Here is a 16,080-nt window from a genome sequence, read left to right on the forward strand (position 1 = left end):
ATGGAAGGCTTTGGTAGTGACATATTTCATAGGATTTTCCTTGCACTGGTTCCCTTTCAGCATCTCACTTTTGGAGAAGTCTCTGGTTTATGGTGCTTTTCTTGTGTTGTTTTCTTAGTCCAGGTTTCAGTTATTCCATGTAGAAAAATGTTCACTGCCCCTCCTTTTCTTATGAATTACAAGGTTATAAAAACATTGCAAAAAAAGTAATTTGCCATAGTCTGGATATGTTGACTCTGGACAAAACAGCCTGAGTGCGACAAAATAACAACTCATTGGGTCATTTGGGAAAAAGCACAAATATTGAAACAGTGTAAGGTTTTTTGTTTTCGGAGTTTATAGAACTGGAGTACGGTTGTGAGTAGCTATAGAAACGATGTTGGTATTCCTTAGTGCAGTTGATCTCATAAAATTGATCTTATTCTTCAGCCGCATTCATTGAATTTATTTCATAATCATATAGACATGAGTTGGTTGGCTCATAGTTTAACATGGAGATGGATACCACAGTTAACAGCACATATTGAATACCATGGCCTTTAAGCTGGCATATTTGAAACTTCCCACTTCAAAAAAAAATCTGCCCAAGAAAATTCTTGGCAATGCTAATATGTGTGTGCTTGAAAAGCAGAGGGGAAGGGAGGTACAATGGGATACAAAAATTGGTATACTTGATCATTTCCTTACAAACCATTCTTGATAATTGTGCACAAAAAGTGTGCAGTGTATTTTTATATTTCTGGGTTTCTACAAGTGCGCTTAGAATCTGCTTTACCCACTCTGAGGTTGTAAATTACCATATAATGTAATATTAGATGGTAAAAATATCATTTAATGTTTACATCAGTAGGAAGAAAAAAATAATGCCACAGTACCCCATCCATTCCTGTGCGTAAAACCGGCTGCCATATGAGTGCATCACCTGAGATTTTCAACAGCTAAAAAGTACATTCTCGTGAAAGGGTGACTTTCAGATTTCTAAAAGACAAAAGATTTTTATTTACTATACAAATACTTTTAACTGTATGGCCAGCTAATGACTCTTACACAATCAGAGCTTTTCAGTGAGTTATCACATAGTGTTTTCAGTTTGGGTTTGTTTGGGTTTTTTTTTTTAATTAGTATTTAATAAACTTTAAGCCTATTTGGGTGCTTATTTCTTGTGATGCCACAACACATTGTTCTTTGCTTGAGATTGACACCAATTTAGTAAGATGTGGCAAACATGCAGCTACCAAGGAAATAGTTTCCTTAGCAACAAGGAACCTATTGACAACGCTCAACGCGGAACCCACTTTAACCCCAATCTGTGGAGTTTCTGTTTCTCTGTTTTCTGGCTGTTCTTTGCAGCTGTACAAATCAGATGTTAGAGGACCAAATCTTGCTCTCATATAAACACAGGCAAGTCATCTTCAACGTGCATGAAAGTAGGAGTTGATGAACAACCACTTGTGCCATCAAAACTCTGGAATTTAACATTGCACATTAACATTTGAAATGTGCGGTGTAAAAGTCTGTGCTTAAGTAAGGTTATGCTAGCTGTAAGCTGAGACCAACTGACATATCCAGGATTTAACAGAGCTTAGCATAAAATAATAGAAGGAAAAAAAGTCTTCATGTATACTGCTGACACATATTTTTGGTCACAGGTTATATATATGCCATTGATGTAAGAAGCCTGTGTAAATGCAACATTAAGTTTAGGACTGACAAAAATAGTGGGAGAAAGAAAATAAACATTCCACAATCTCATGTGGGAATTGCTCCATCTAACTCATCTATCATGTAAAATAGCAGTAACCATGTATGACTTTGCTGAGAGAGGAAAAGGCATAACCTGTTTCAATGGAATTTTGGCTTTAAAAAAAGAAGAGTCTAATACAAGTTTAAAAAAAAGCATGTCATCATAACATTCCTTGTTGGTTATATTTATATTAACTGTCTTAGCACATCTCTTACACATTCTCTGCTTTTCTGATTTAGGTACCAATATTATATGGGATGGCCCAGTATTAACGATGGTACCCTAAGCCCAGAGGATATTTGAACACAAATCCCTGTTCTGCTACATGTTTTCTGTGCAAGTCCCCGCGGGCTCAAATTTCCAAAGGGATTAGCAATTGTGAATGTTCCCGGTTTGGAACAATCACCTAGAGACCCATTACGAGGGTACGACTTTGGGAAAATGCTAAATACTGTTCTTCTCAAAATCAGTTCTCTTTAAACTGTTCCCTGTTAAGCACCCAAATTTGAAGTACTGCATATGTTAGAAATCCCACGAATCTTGGCACTAACATCTCTAGCAGTGGAGCAAAGCGCAGAGACAGCTGAGGCAGAAATAACCCACTTTAGCCCAAAAATTGTGTATTGCAAACCTGCTTAGCCCGGTGCCCAAGGTGATCATCTTTGCCGAGACACACTGCAAGAACGCTTGGACTGAACAAGGTTTAGAGAGTTTTCCAGGCCTGAGAGTATTTCTGCCACGTGAGGGTATCAGTAACTCCCCCACCTGCACACCAGCCTGCATAGAGTTCGTAAGGTGATGTAGGCACTGCCGTCCATTGCATCATGCGAGCTTGACCTCTGTGTTTCCGTAGTCCTTTCATGCACACAGGTTTTTATACTGCTGTGTGTTTTAATGATGCTCAGGATAACAATAGTAAAACCATAAATCCTAGTATTTAATTTACGTGTAAACTGCCTGATTTCTCAGAGGGCTCTGATCCATACAGAATTGATAGTTAACAAGGGAAATAGTAGTATTGTTGTTTAAAAGGTATGGTGTTTAATAATTAAATATTTCCTTTTAAAAGAAAAAGAGCACAGGAATGAAATAAGTTTTTTGCCATGCTTTCCATAACAAAAAGCAGCACTGAAGTGCTAAATATTGACATTAGTATTACTTCCAAATAGCTTCTAGGTAGAACTCAGTGGTTCGTCTTTGCCAGCTTTTAAGATTTGAGGCCAAATTTTCAATAAAATCTCTTACAAAATGTGCAGCAGCACATATGTAGTCTTGAAAGAATAGGTATTAGATTAATTTTCACCATAATTGGTTGCACAGTTTTAACACTCTATAACAAAAGGAGAAAATTACAAAGGTGAAAAAAAAATCTGTTCTATTTCAAACATGAGAATCAGCAAAAACTCTTTTGAATCAATAAGAACCTTTATGATGGCTTTGGCCATAAAGATCCAATTTTGAGAATAAAGCCCTTTTTACTTGTGTATAAATAAATGTAGAGGTTACTGCACCAGTATCTCTAGAAATACATTTGAGATCATTAATATTTTCCTAAATGAAATTATTAGTTTGTCTTTAGTCCCACTGATCTGAATTAACTCAAGATAGATGCTTGCTCTGTGCTAGACACTGGAAAATTATTTTTTTCCAAGAAAATATTAATATAACTGTGTAAACATAAAAAACAGTGCATCCTGAAGACCCGACTTGAGTATTCATCTGCTTTTGTGGTTGTTTTTTTGTTTTGTTTTGTGTTTAATTTCTGTATCCCTTTCTGTACTCAAAAATGTTAAACCTGTGGCATCTATTAAAGAACTTTACTCTTTTGCTGCTAAACTGCTGTAATTAAATTGCTGTATCAGCAGTTCCACATTGAGCATCTCTCTCATTCTGAATGGTCGTGATTTGATTATCTCTTCCATGAACCCTTGCAATTCTGTGGATATGCTTTTGTATAATTAGATGAAGTGTGGTCTGAAAACCAACAATATTTCCTAGCCACTGGTTTTAGAAATCCTTGCTAGTAAGAACACTAGTGATAAACTGATTTTTTTTATTTTTATGCAAATTACAAGTATTATAATCTACCATATACTTTAGCATCAGATGTTCTTCAATTTGAGAAAATGCTGATTTAAAGCATAGCTTAATACAAATTATTCAGTGAAGCATAATAGTAAAAAAAGGAAAGAGAAACTTCCCTCCTTAAAATGATCACATTCATTCGGTCAAAGACAGATATAGTTTCATTTAAAAAAAAAAAATTTAAAAACTTTGAGCTAGGATAATCTTCAAAAATATATATAAAAATCCCTTCTTACTATCAAAATCACACTAATAATAGTTTAAGAATGTATTTGTAAATACTTATATGACATACAATATAGGGTCAAATTTTGGACTTCCCATGCACATTTGTAATCTGACTTTTAGTAAAGACAATCCAGCTACTTACACTAGAATAACAAAAGAGAATTAAAGCATAATTTATTCCATACTCTAATTTTTCTGAGACTATTTGCTGAAGTATTTCTACAAACTTATATCGTGGAATATTGGCTGCACCGTGAGGCTGAAACTTTGCTGACTTATGCACAGAATACATACTGGTGGGGCAGCAGCATATAGCTGTCTTCCAAATGTCCGGTGAGCTTGTTTCAGTCATACGGATCAACACATTTTCTTCCCTGTTGTACGTATGAAAGATCGGGTTATCAGTCGCTCCTGAATGTCTCTGTGATCCGTGCTGCCCCTGCATCTCTTCCTTTGTGCTTTAAGCTGAGAGCAGCAGAGTCTCTCTCTATTTTTTCATGTCCTATCGCACAGGGCACAGTGTCAACACTCGACATAATAAATACTAATGCAGTCAAGCCAACAACTAATTTCATTGGTAACTCATCCCAAAAGGCAACTAAAAAGCCTATTTCAAAGCATATTCCTTTGTGGATGTCAAATAGCGATAATTTCCAATTGACCCCTGCTGGATTCGAGCAAGTGAGTTGGAAGGGATTTAACCTAATCCTAATGCAGGTTTCTTGAGCCATTCATTCCCTCACACTCAGCCCAGGTGAGATTTCTTTTTTTCTGGAAACAGACATTTCAATTTCATTCTTTCATCTCTAGTGGATAACGATGCCAAAAAGTAACATTAGGGATACGTTAGTACTTCAGGTTTTCTGACACTTATTAAAAACTCCGTATGAGTACACTGCTGCCTGTCGAGGTCGCTCAAGCAGAAACTCTGTGGCACACAGCCATTGAGAACTGTGGATTAGGCACTAATGAACTTGTGTGATCAGCTCTGTTATCTTTTAAGCTGCAGATGCTCCAAAGTTCTGTAACAGTCCAAAAAGAAGGGGGTGACAAAGAGTGTGCATCTCTTCTAAAGTATTTTCCAAATAACGGACTGGAGAAGACATGGAATTTTGCAAAGAGACTGTGGGATCCCCAAAGACAGGTTCTGCCAGGGCAGAAAATAGCAGCTATAAAAGCTTAGATCTGCTAGGGACAAGCATAGTCCAAGCCAGAGCATCCTTCTCCCCATGGCACAGAGCAGGGAATTCATAAGAATTAATAGTCAAAATAAGAGGGGCTGCAGATTTCTTCATCAACCTGAGTCAACTTTGCCAGGCTGTGATTTTTAAATAATAACGACGCTGTCGCTGTGGCCACCTGAATACAGAGTTCAGAAATAAAACTGTTGCTTCTCAGTGACCGGAGCAGTTTGTACACCATCTTGGGAGTTTTGCAGAGGGTTGTGCTATTTATTGGAAAAGGAGCTGGAAAGTTCTTCCACAAAGTATCAAATATTGCATCTCTTTTTGCAGTGTGAAATCCTGGGTCTGGGAGCCGGTGGGGAATGGTGACTAGGACTCGCTGAACTGGAGAGAGCTCTGATGTCAGCCTTATGTTCACCCCCGTGTGCGTTGCTTCACAGGGTATCACTGCTCGCTATAAGAAAATCTGCTGCTTTTTGCCATACCACTCTTGTGCTGTGATGGATCGCACTGAGTCTTTGGTAGGAATCACTGAATCTCATGGTTATCTTCACTACATCCTACAGGAGATGAGACTGGAGCTCTTTTATTCTCTGACCCTGAGATTTCAGTCCACATTCTTCCCTTCGCAGGGGGGTCCCCCACCCACAGCAGTTCCTACAGCACCTCGCTGCTTCTCCCTGGGGTCACAGGACTAGAACAAAAGCAAGTGCTCCCAATCTGAATCCTCAAGCCCCATATTAAGACGCTCCTTGTTGAACAGAAAGTAAAAGTAATCCAATGACATAAACTGAACAACAGTCCCTGCCCTGCTCCCGGCTTGATCGACTGCCCATTGGGCAAGAGTCATTCCGTTCTCCTCTTTCTCCAGCTCTTCTCCTCTATGCCCTGATTTGACTCATGCTCACTTCAATGAATGTTAAATAAGCAAAACCCCAAAATGTCTGAAAAATTTAAGCAACTGTGTTTTGGTAGCAAATAAGAAAAGAAGAGTCTTTGGGCAAATTAGAAACGTTGATTCCTACTTTTGCATTATTAAGAAGAGTATACAGTGTATACAGGGAGAATTTCATCTTATCCATATGCATATCTCTGTCGCTTTCTGTTTTCTTGATAAAAATGCCAACCTGATTCAAGCATTCTGCCTTGAGCAAACTGCGCAAAAATATTAACATTTCATTAATAGAACATACCCTAATATGTAAATGATTATACATGACAAGCTCCTCTTTACAGCAGTAATTGCTAAACGCAAGAGGGTCACGAAAGCTGAAATTTCGGTGAGCAACAGACTCGGGACACGTGATTGTACTGTAAGCTACTACTTTTACTAACAACTTGGAAAGCAAAGAAAATCCAGTGACTTCTGGTCTGAGTTGGCTAGAAATTACTACGTGTTTCTGAGGTTAATGAGAGAGGAATTAAGCACATTCACACATGTGGTATCTCTGAGCTGTTTCTGTAAGAGCTGTTAATGTAGGACAGAAGTAATAAACCAATAAATTAAAGGTTCTTAATTATCATTAGAAAATATTGCTATCTTTAAATGCAGATGCAAACTGGGGAAAAAAAAGTAAAGAACTTTCTGTTTTTACATTAGCATGAATTAAGAAAAAACACAATTCAGATTTTCTTTCTATCTAGTTTTAACTGGGGAAATGCTGAATATGCAGTGATTTTTATTTTTTTTTACATTAATAATAATAGGAAATGGTAGATAGTGGCATCTCAGCACAATTCTAATTTAATGAGAAACAATAAAATAGTTTTCCAAAGGGGCCTATTTAGGCCCAAGAAAGGGGGGGTTATTAAACTTTCAAGATTTATTTTACTTTTGTTAAGGTATGCTGACGTGCATTTTCTATGGCTATATTCTATCTGCTGATTAGATCTTTTATAATTTCCTTGGTTGGAAGAGAGCTGATATTCCTCAGACTGGATAATTTTGAAAAGACATCAAGCGGGTCACTTTTTTTTAATTGTGGTTGCATTGATCTACATTGCAAAGCATTTCCTTTGGCTTTGTGCAAGATGATGTCATGAAAGGAAAGGGAAGCCGACTCTCAACCCACTTGCACAAGTCTAGGTCTTGTGGAATTTACCGAAGGAGGAGAATCATAACCCAAGAAAACCCAGGGAAATACCACAGAAGCTTCTTCAAAGCTCTGCCAGAAAAATTCAAACAGAGTGCTACATACCTTGCAGAGGGTCAGATAAAAAGAGAAATGGAGTCGCTGTGAGGTAGCTGAGTGTCTGCAGGGTAGATCTGAGACATGGCCTCCTGCGAAGGAATCTTGCAGGAGCGTGCCAAGACATAATTTGTCTTATACTCTAGTAAACTGATAACATATATTTTGAGGAAAATTTCTCACAGAAGCAGCACCTGCACTGCCTTGCAGGAGCAGTAGTTAGGCTTCTGTTCTCCTTGTTGGGTTGGGCCTCCCGATGTTTTTTATATATATGTGTATATATATATATTTACCCATCTAACTGAAGTAAAATTCTGCAGCTTAAATGCAAAGCGCGAAATGTCGACCTGGAAAGCAACCTTACCTATGAAAGTGCTACCGTGACACTTCTGAACTATGACGCCTATGGGGCACCATAGTGACATGTCAAAGTGGAAATTTTTTCAGGGATAAGTTTTCTTTTTTTTTTTTCCTTCTACTTTGCAATTAGAATTTATGTTTCTGTTAACAGCAGATATTTTTCCATTAAGAAATCATACAGTCATATACCTGGGTTTTTTTCTGGGTTGGTTTTTTTTTTTTTGTGAAAACCACTTTGATGGAGATGTTATAGCCAGCCCTGGACCAAGGAAAGTAGAAAGTCTGGATCTTATCAATAATTCAGTGAGAATGCATGTGCACCTGGAAGAGAAGGGTGCTTGGGCATGAAAATAAGCAAGGCAGTTATCTATATTAAAGAATATATACTGTATAGTTCGGTCTTATAAACTTGGAGTCTTGCACAGTGACTGGAGGCTTTGCTTTTTTTCTGAGTGCACATACTAAGCATAAAGGAATCAGTTTCTAACCTCCAACGTTTCTTAGACATGCAAAAATAACAGCATACTTGACTAAGCCATAGGTGCACAAATCTGCATCACGTAGCTAGTTAATTGAGGCATGACTGCATGGTTTCCTCATGGGTTTTTCTGATTTTAAGAATGGAAGGTATAATAGTACTTTTGACTGAAGGCGTAGGTTACTTAGTCTTCAATTAGTGAGGGAATCTGAGGAGAGTATTTTCTTCAGTGATTCAGTCGGTGATCATGGATTGTATCTTACATCCTTTGTAAGTCTCCTTTGTACATTTTTTTAGGCTAAAAAGCTTTAAAACTTCCTTAGGAAGCATATAGAAATTCCCCTAAAATATTGCAAATATAACTATTATTACAATTATGTCAATATAGTCAAATATATAACTTCATATCTGAACATTATTACTATTATTTAGTATTTTAACACATAACTAGTACTGTGCTAGTTTCTGTAGCATTCTGTGTTTGTCTCCAGCCTTTTCCTTACCCTGGAAATCTGCAATGTAACATTTTTCTTGTGATGTGGTTAGATCCATATATTTAGAAGAAAATCATATGACCCTAGAGATGGCAGAGGGCTCTGAGGTTTAAGGCCCGTGTTCTAATACCAGGAATGGCACAGGCTTTGGGATTTCACTATTACTAGGCACTTTTCACATGACAGTAATACTAAGTGGGTTTTTTTCAAGTAATGTGTTTCTATTATTTAGCTGAGATTTTACTTTGTTAGAAATTCCTCTTATTTACCTATTTGACCTGATTTCTTTGCATAAATTTGTTATATCTTGCCTATACTTAATAGTCTATCTCATATAGCGGGGAGATCTTTAGTTCTAATCAGATGATCCCAAACATTAGTCACTGCAGTGCTCTGGGAAGGGTTTCAGCGTGCACTGTTCAGTGCTGCACAGTTGCTGCTCTCTAATTAGGTTTCAAAGTATGTATTTCCCCTAAGTGCAGCAGACTAGGGGAGCCACGTTTGGCCAGTTTTAGGTTAATAAATGAAATAATTTTTTCAGGAACAGCAAGAATGATGATTTTCAGTCATTCCTTGCTGACTTTGTTTTCAGGGATTCTGTTTGACGATCTCTTGAGAGACCTTTTTGGGTAAATTTCAGTAGACGTCATTATGATCAAAAAATAACATATATTTGTATTTAAAACACATAATTAACTATTGGAATTCATATTTAAAGCATCGTTTGCTAGTTTCTGTTTTCTGTAACGTCTCTTTAGTTCACATCATCTTTTTTTGTTCCAAAGGTCTATGTTAAAAAACGCTCTTTCTTCCGAAGGACACTTGCTGTGTAATCCTTTGTTAGGATAACAGGACCATCTGGTCCCATCCATCTCTCTACAATTTGATGCTGGGTTAATTGCACCCTGTCAGCATGCATGATTGACACTATGTTTTCTCTCTTCACTAAGAGTAGTCTATTAACAATGCTGTTTGTCTGAATTCTAGGAGATCTTTTCACAGCTGCTTGTGTGGGACCATATACTCTTCCTAAGTTTTGCTATCAGCCATTATAATAAAAATACATAAAAAGTAAATTAATAATAGATATTCTCAAATTTGGTGGATAGGTGCAACCCAATGCATTCTTCTCTAAAATGAAACAAGCTGGTTTTGAATCAGTAAATTAGAGGGTCCATTATTTCTTTAGCAGAACAAGAATGGGCATCTCTCTTCATCCTGTTGTTAGTGTATTGTCACTGCAGCATGCCGTGAATCAATGGGCACAACCCCTCTGACTTCAACTAAGTTATATTAATTTATCCTAGCTTTAATTTGACCTCATGTTGTAAAATACTTAATACACAATACTTCTAGTTTCTCTGTAAATATAACCAACTGCATAACAGTGTGGGCAACTGATTAGTACACCACGTGCGATCTCACTGCTCTCCTTTTAGCAAATATCATGACAGCCAGGTCTATCCTGGTCAGACACTTACTACATTTTAACATTTGGATCTGGTTGTGTTTTGCTTTGTTAATACAAAAGGATCCCTCTTGCTTCCATGCAGCTTCATGTGAGGTCTAACAATAAGGCCCAAGGTCTATCGCAGGAGCTTTCTGTTTTGCAGTAGGTGTTCTCCTGCTTTCGTGGTACCTGATTTGGCCACTGATGAACAACCAAGATTCACTGTTTGCCATTAAAAGAAATAGGCCAACCAATTAATAATTTTAAGGAAAGCCAGGGTAACAGCTCTATTAGTTTTACAATTCAGACTTCTGCAAGCTTCAATATGTTACGTTTAAGTCACTCTCTTGGTTGAGAGAACTTCAGATTCCATAGTCCTGATCTTTTATGGTTTTGTACTTTGTGTTGCCAACGCACCCATGCCATGTGGGTTTAGCATTACAAGATACCATTCCGTATCCACTTACTGCTTATTTTACATGTGTTGGCATTAACCTAAGGAAACTTACTGTCATTTTCTGAGGCATAGTTTCTACCTAGAAAATACACTTGCGCTAGGACTTCACGGATTAAAACTTCTGCAGTGATGCAACAAATAAGTATATACAGGTAAAACAATATGCAACAGTGACCAAGATGTTAGAAAATTTAAAAGGGGTCAGTTCTCTACTTGGTTGGGAATTTTACACTGGAACACCTTCTGATCAGCGATGCCAGTTTCTCTGGACCATCATTTTACTGGGAACGTAATGCTTTCAAGGTTTGTTGAAAGGTGGGTTTTTTTTCATGTACAGTATCATCTGGTCAAAGTAAGATAGAGGCTAACTGCAGAACACCTGAAATCTTAACAGCAGACATACCCCTCCTCACATCCAGGATGAATGCTGTGATCACCCATCCATCAGATATGCTGGGGTGGGTGGGTATCTTTAACCATGGAGCTGGGGGGATGCTCCATAGCCCTGTGGTTATATATCCAGCTGAAATGTGGGATACACTGGTTAAGTTCTTCTGTTTGCACAGAATGATTCCAAAAGAAGAAACTGAATGATCTCATATGCAATGTCTTTGTAAAACCACAATGCAGAGAATCTTGAACCATGGTATCCCACATCCAAGCAGGTGCCAAAACGCTTAGCTAACATCTGATTTGGGGAAAGTGCTTTTTTTAATAGAAGAGTGGCAGGAGAAAAGACTTGGGGTTTATTCTGATTCAGAACAGAAAATTTTCTTACCAACTCTACTTTTGATATTTTTTAATCTGTTAATTTTTTGTGCTATAACTCTCTTCTTCCGTAACTTCAGCAAACTATTTATAGATCTCCAAATCCCAATTCTCTGGTACACACAGTTGAAAAATACTTCCTTATCTTCAGTGAATATTAGGCCTTTACATAACATATGTGCATATCACTTACTTGCTCTAAATTTGGTCTTATATACTTACACTAAGAAAATGCTAATCTGTGAACCGTTTCATTTTATCAAAAGTAGAGTTGGTAAGAAAATTTCTAGTATTTTTGGTGGTTATTATCTGTATTGTGAGAGAACAAGACATAGGTCAGTGTCTCTTTGTGCTAGATGTTATAGCTGTTTTTTTAAAAAACATCCTTTTTTCCAAAGATCATTCAGTCAGGAGCTCTAGTTTTTATTGTCACATCCTAGCTGACGAGCCAAGTCCTGTTCCCAATTGTACTGTAACTAAGGCTGGAATGGGGCTTTTTGTTTTCCCCTTAGATGTTGGATAACTGGCACATCTCCATGTGTGAGGAGATGTGAAGACTCTGCAATATTATCAAACATCATTTCTAAAGGAAATGACAATTCTCTTTGTTACTTTCATTGGTACTTTTACATGGCAGTTGCTATAATTTAATGTAATTATATCTTTCACTGTTTTTTATTCTTCTATTGTATATATATTCGTGCTTCCTCTGATGATAGTTTTCATTGCAGCTCCCAGTTTTCTTACAGAGAAATTAACTGATTACCTTGCTGCACCTCAAGAGATATGACCCCCTAATATCTGTGCTGGATATTTCTCCATCTCAGGCTTCTCACTGATGAAGCAGTAAGATGCCCTAAACATTTCTATTCATGCTAACTCTGTCCCCTACCATATTTTGCAATTGTCATGAGAATAGTAGTTCATTGAATTAATCTTGTTCCTAGTCATCAAATTATTATAACTTAGTTTCAGCAAATACAGTAGCTACTCAAAAAACACATTACTTTGTAGAGCTGGTTGAAATATTGTGCACATACAGCAAATGCGACAAAATTTGCCACTTCACTGGGTTTGCGAAAAGGGAGAAAAGGAGAAAGAAATCCCCCCCTTTTTTTCTGCTGTAATATCACTAATTACCTCATTAGCAAAAGGCCATTCCATCAACAAAAATGTGCTTTTTGTACATTTTATGCAAGTGACCTTGAAAGTTATATATGAAAGAGAGGTTTTGTTGCACTTTTTTTGGACCAAAAAAAGCAAATACCTGATGATGCAAAAGATAGCGGAGAAGAAGTAATTCCAGCTTCAGACTCGAGACAGTAGCACTGTGCTCTGGGCAGCAGCAACGCTGGCTGTGCCACCAGACCTCGGTTAAATTCCTCGGGTCTCTGTGTCCTTGGGCAGGTCTGTTCAGGCTCCTATAACCCTGCTTCCTATGCCTGTTTTCTGCCTACCATGTTAAGTTACGCTAGGAGATCTTAGGGGCACAAAATTGCCTTTTATTATCTTTTGTATCTTGCTTTGTAAAATTTATTTGAAGTGTCTGGTGGAGGCTATATAAGTATAATAGTGTGTGAAGTAGCGTAATATTGCATAAGTCAATTAAAGTATGTTGGTCTGTACTAGCTGAAGAACTGTCCATCACCATGAATTTCTGTCTATAGGAAATATTCCCTTTCCTGGCTTCTGCCGTATGATTATGGAATACAGTGTCGGAAGCAGTGGCAGCCTACTGAGTAAAACATGGCTTGTTGCAATGTGACATGCACAAAGTTCTCCCAGTTCCACAGACGTTTCCAGGTCCACTGCCTCATGTTTTGATGCAAGGTCATTTTCACTCATGTCCACCACTACACGGCTGTGAGGAACGTAGCCGTAAAGATGTGGTCCTAACGTAATTCATACCTACCTGGCAGAAAATAAATGAATATTTCATTTTATTATGCCACGTTGTAATACTAGATACTGTTAAAAGAAGCAGATGAGTTAAAGACAAGATTGTGACTGCACGTTTCTGCAATACAATTGAAAATATAGTTATCTGCCACTGTGGATACATCACGAATACCTGGTAGATTACAAAATTAATAATCTGCTAACTTAGTTCTCTTCATTTTGTGCCTCGGCAGCTTGAATAGGTTCTGTTCTTGAAAACATACGCCACATACTGACTGAATCCTAGTGATTTACCTATATTACATTGTCAGAAGTTGATACATTTGATCCTGTCTATGGCAAACAACCACATATAGTGCTGGGCTACTCTGTTGTATTCTTCCCGTTCCCAGGTACAGAAAACACTCTTTCTAGGAGTTGCAATTGGGGTGATTTTTATTCAGATGAGACAGGTAAAGAAAATCCCTACATTTTTATGAACCAATATAGGCTTATTGGCTAAGAATCTGAAATAAAAGCTCAGAAATCAGTCCCCCCAACCAGGAGAGAAAATATGAAATATTCTGGGGTAATTTACTATTAACTTTAAAGTTACCCACAGAAATTTGGAAAGGGGCGGGGGGGAGGTCTTACTTAATGGTACTATGGGAAAAATCATGACTGCATTGCAATCAATGGTAAAACAGGCTTTTGGTGGAATCAAAGCCAGGATTCCACTCTTGTTTCTGATACTGATGAAAACAGTGCTTTAGAATCAAGCACCAAAATAAAAGAAATGGTCCCTCCATCTGCTTTTCAGGAGAGCTGATCACCAAGACATTTAAACTTTATAGAGAAGCATATTTGTACCCACATTCAAATTGCTACTCTCAGGAAAGCTAATGATGATTAGCTAGAATTGCATATTTAAATCTATTTTGTAAAATAATTTGCCTTTCTGAAGTTTCCTATGCAGATAGAATCCAGGTGTTTGGGTTTTTTCCTTGTAATTTCATACGAAACTCATGGGATCAAACTTTGCTCTTGCGAAGTCTAGACTTTCAGCTTGGGCAGGGGCTTGTGCTTCCTGCTGTTCGCTGGCTCGAGATGGCTTTTCTCAGGAGCTAAACTGAAGGGGAGAAGGCATCCGGGGAAGGAATGAGCAGCTTATGGTCAGTCTCTACACACCTGGGGCAGGTTGACCCAGTTGGCTTGTGAGTAGGAATTAAATCAGAGCTAAAAAAAACAGAGGAGAGGTAGCCAGTTACTAGAGAGGAAATTCAGAATAGTTCTGTCAGTGCTAATGAAGACACTCTGAGCACGCAGCAGTGGAAAGCCCAGCATTCAATTTGTTGTTGCTTCTGCATATGAAGGTTTAAAAAGCAATCAAGTAGCAGGGATTCTTACTGGCTCGTCTCCCCTCCCTAAACAAGTACGAGGTGCCCCTACCTGCGCTTCCTTTGCTACGCAAAGCCAAAATGTGCTTTTATTCATGGAAATGAAATGAAGCGATATAGCGGTGAGGAAAAGAGTGTGGGCAGTGAAACATAGCTTATGGGATCATGCATTCCTACACTAAAAATTTCTATGTAAGAGTATTTAGCAATAGATTCAGCTTATAACAACATGGGGTTTTTGTTCCCAAGTCCACAGACTGTGAGGTTTCACTTTTCAAGACACAGTCATTTTTACAGTGCACTTTCGTACTGTCAGAGTTGCTGGGGAAGAAATTCAGTCAGCCATTAAAAGGTGGGAAAGCATCCTGCTGTTATGTATATGAGAGCAGGGCTTTGTCTTGTCACATGTCAGATACGCAGCAGTAGAGGGAGAGAAAATCGTATTGGTATATGATGGAGTTTGCAAGATGTCCTCCAAACCTTAATTATTGGAATGTGTCCTGGGATAAGTGATGCTGTCATTGAACCCTGATTAGTTCAGAGGCAGGGTGGATGCAAGAGGGAGGAAACATAATGTCAGACTGGTTAATTAGCAAGCAAGAGCAACCCAAATTGTACAATCTGATGAGCAATTTGTCACCCACTCATTTTAAATGAGAAATGTGGTATCACTTTGCATTTCCTTTATATATTCCATTTTTTGGATCTCTTTATACATGAACTAACTTTGCGACTCCTCTGTGGGATAAGCAAGTGTTAGTGTGCTTACTACTAGGTGAGATAAACTCAGGGATCCAAAAAGTAAGTGACTTGTCCAGAAGTTACACATCAAGATCACTGGCGAAAAACCTACGAGTCTGAACTGGCAGCCATGTACTCTAATCTGGTTTAGAAATAAGAAAATATGGTGCAGAAGAATTGGAGAGATGGAGAAGAATGTAAAATTCAAGGTCAGAATATTTTGTCTGTTGATTATACTGTCCTCAGCACGTTCGAGGTTTCAGTTCGTTTAGCATTCCTAGTGGGCATACAAATTTTTAGGACGTGAGCTTGGAGTAAATATATTTTGTGGTATTTTGGTGACACAAAAGCTACTGAAAGCTGATTTAAACTACCACGTGAGAGTTTCTATCTGCACACAGATATTCTTCAGTGGCATGGTGCTGCCAAATGGCTTCTCTACCACCCTTTCTCTCAGCATCAGGAGTCAGCACAGGGAAAACCAGCACTAATGCAGAGCCGCACTGCACAGCCTGGAGGGTCGAGAACAACCACACAGAACTGAGAGTAATTTTATTACTGTAGGGACTAGGCTTGGTCAAAATCAGAGAAATGCTAAGCATTCTTCCTTCCACCTTTAAATTCCTG

This window comes from Aquila chrysaetos, chromosome 3 (assembly GCF_900496995.4).
Source record: "Aquila chrysaetos chrysaetos chromosome 3, bAquChr1.4, whole genome shotgun sequence".
In the NCBI taxonomy this organism is placed as follows: Eukaryota; Metazoa; Chordata; class Aves; order Accipitriformes; family Accipitridae; genus Aquila; species Aquila chrysaetos.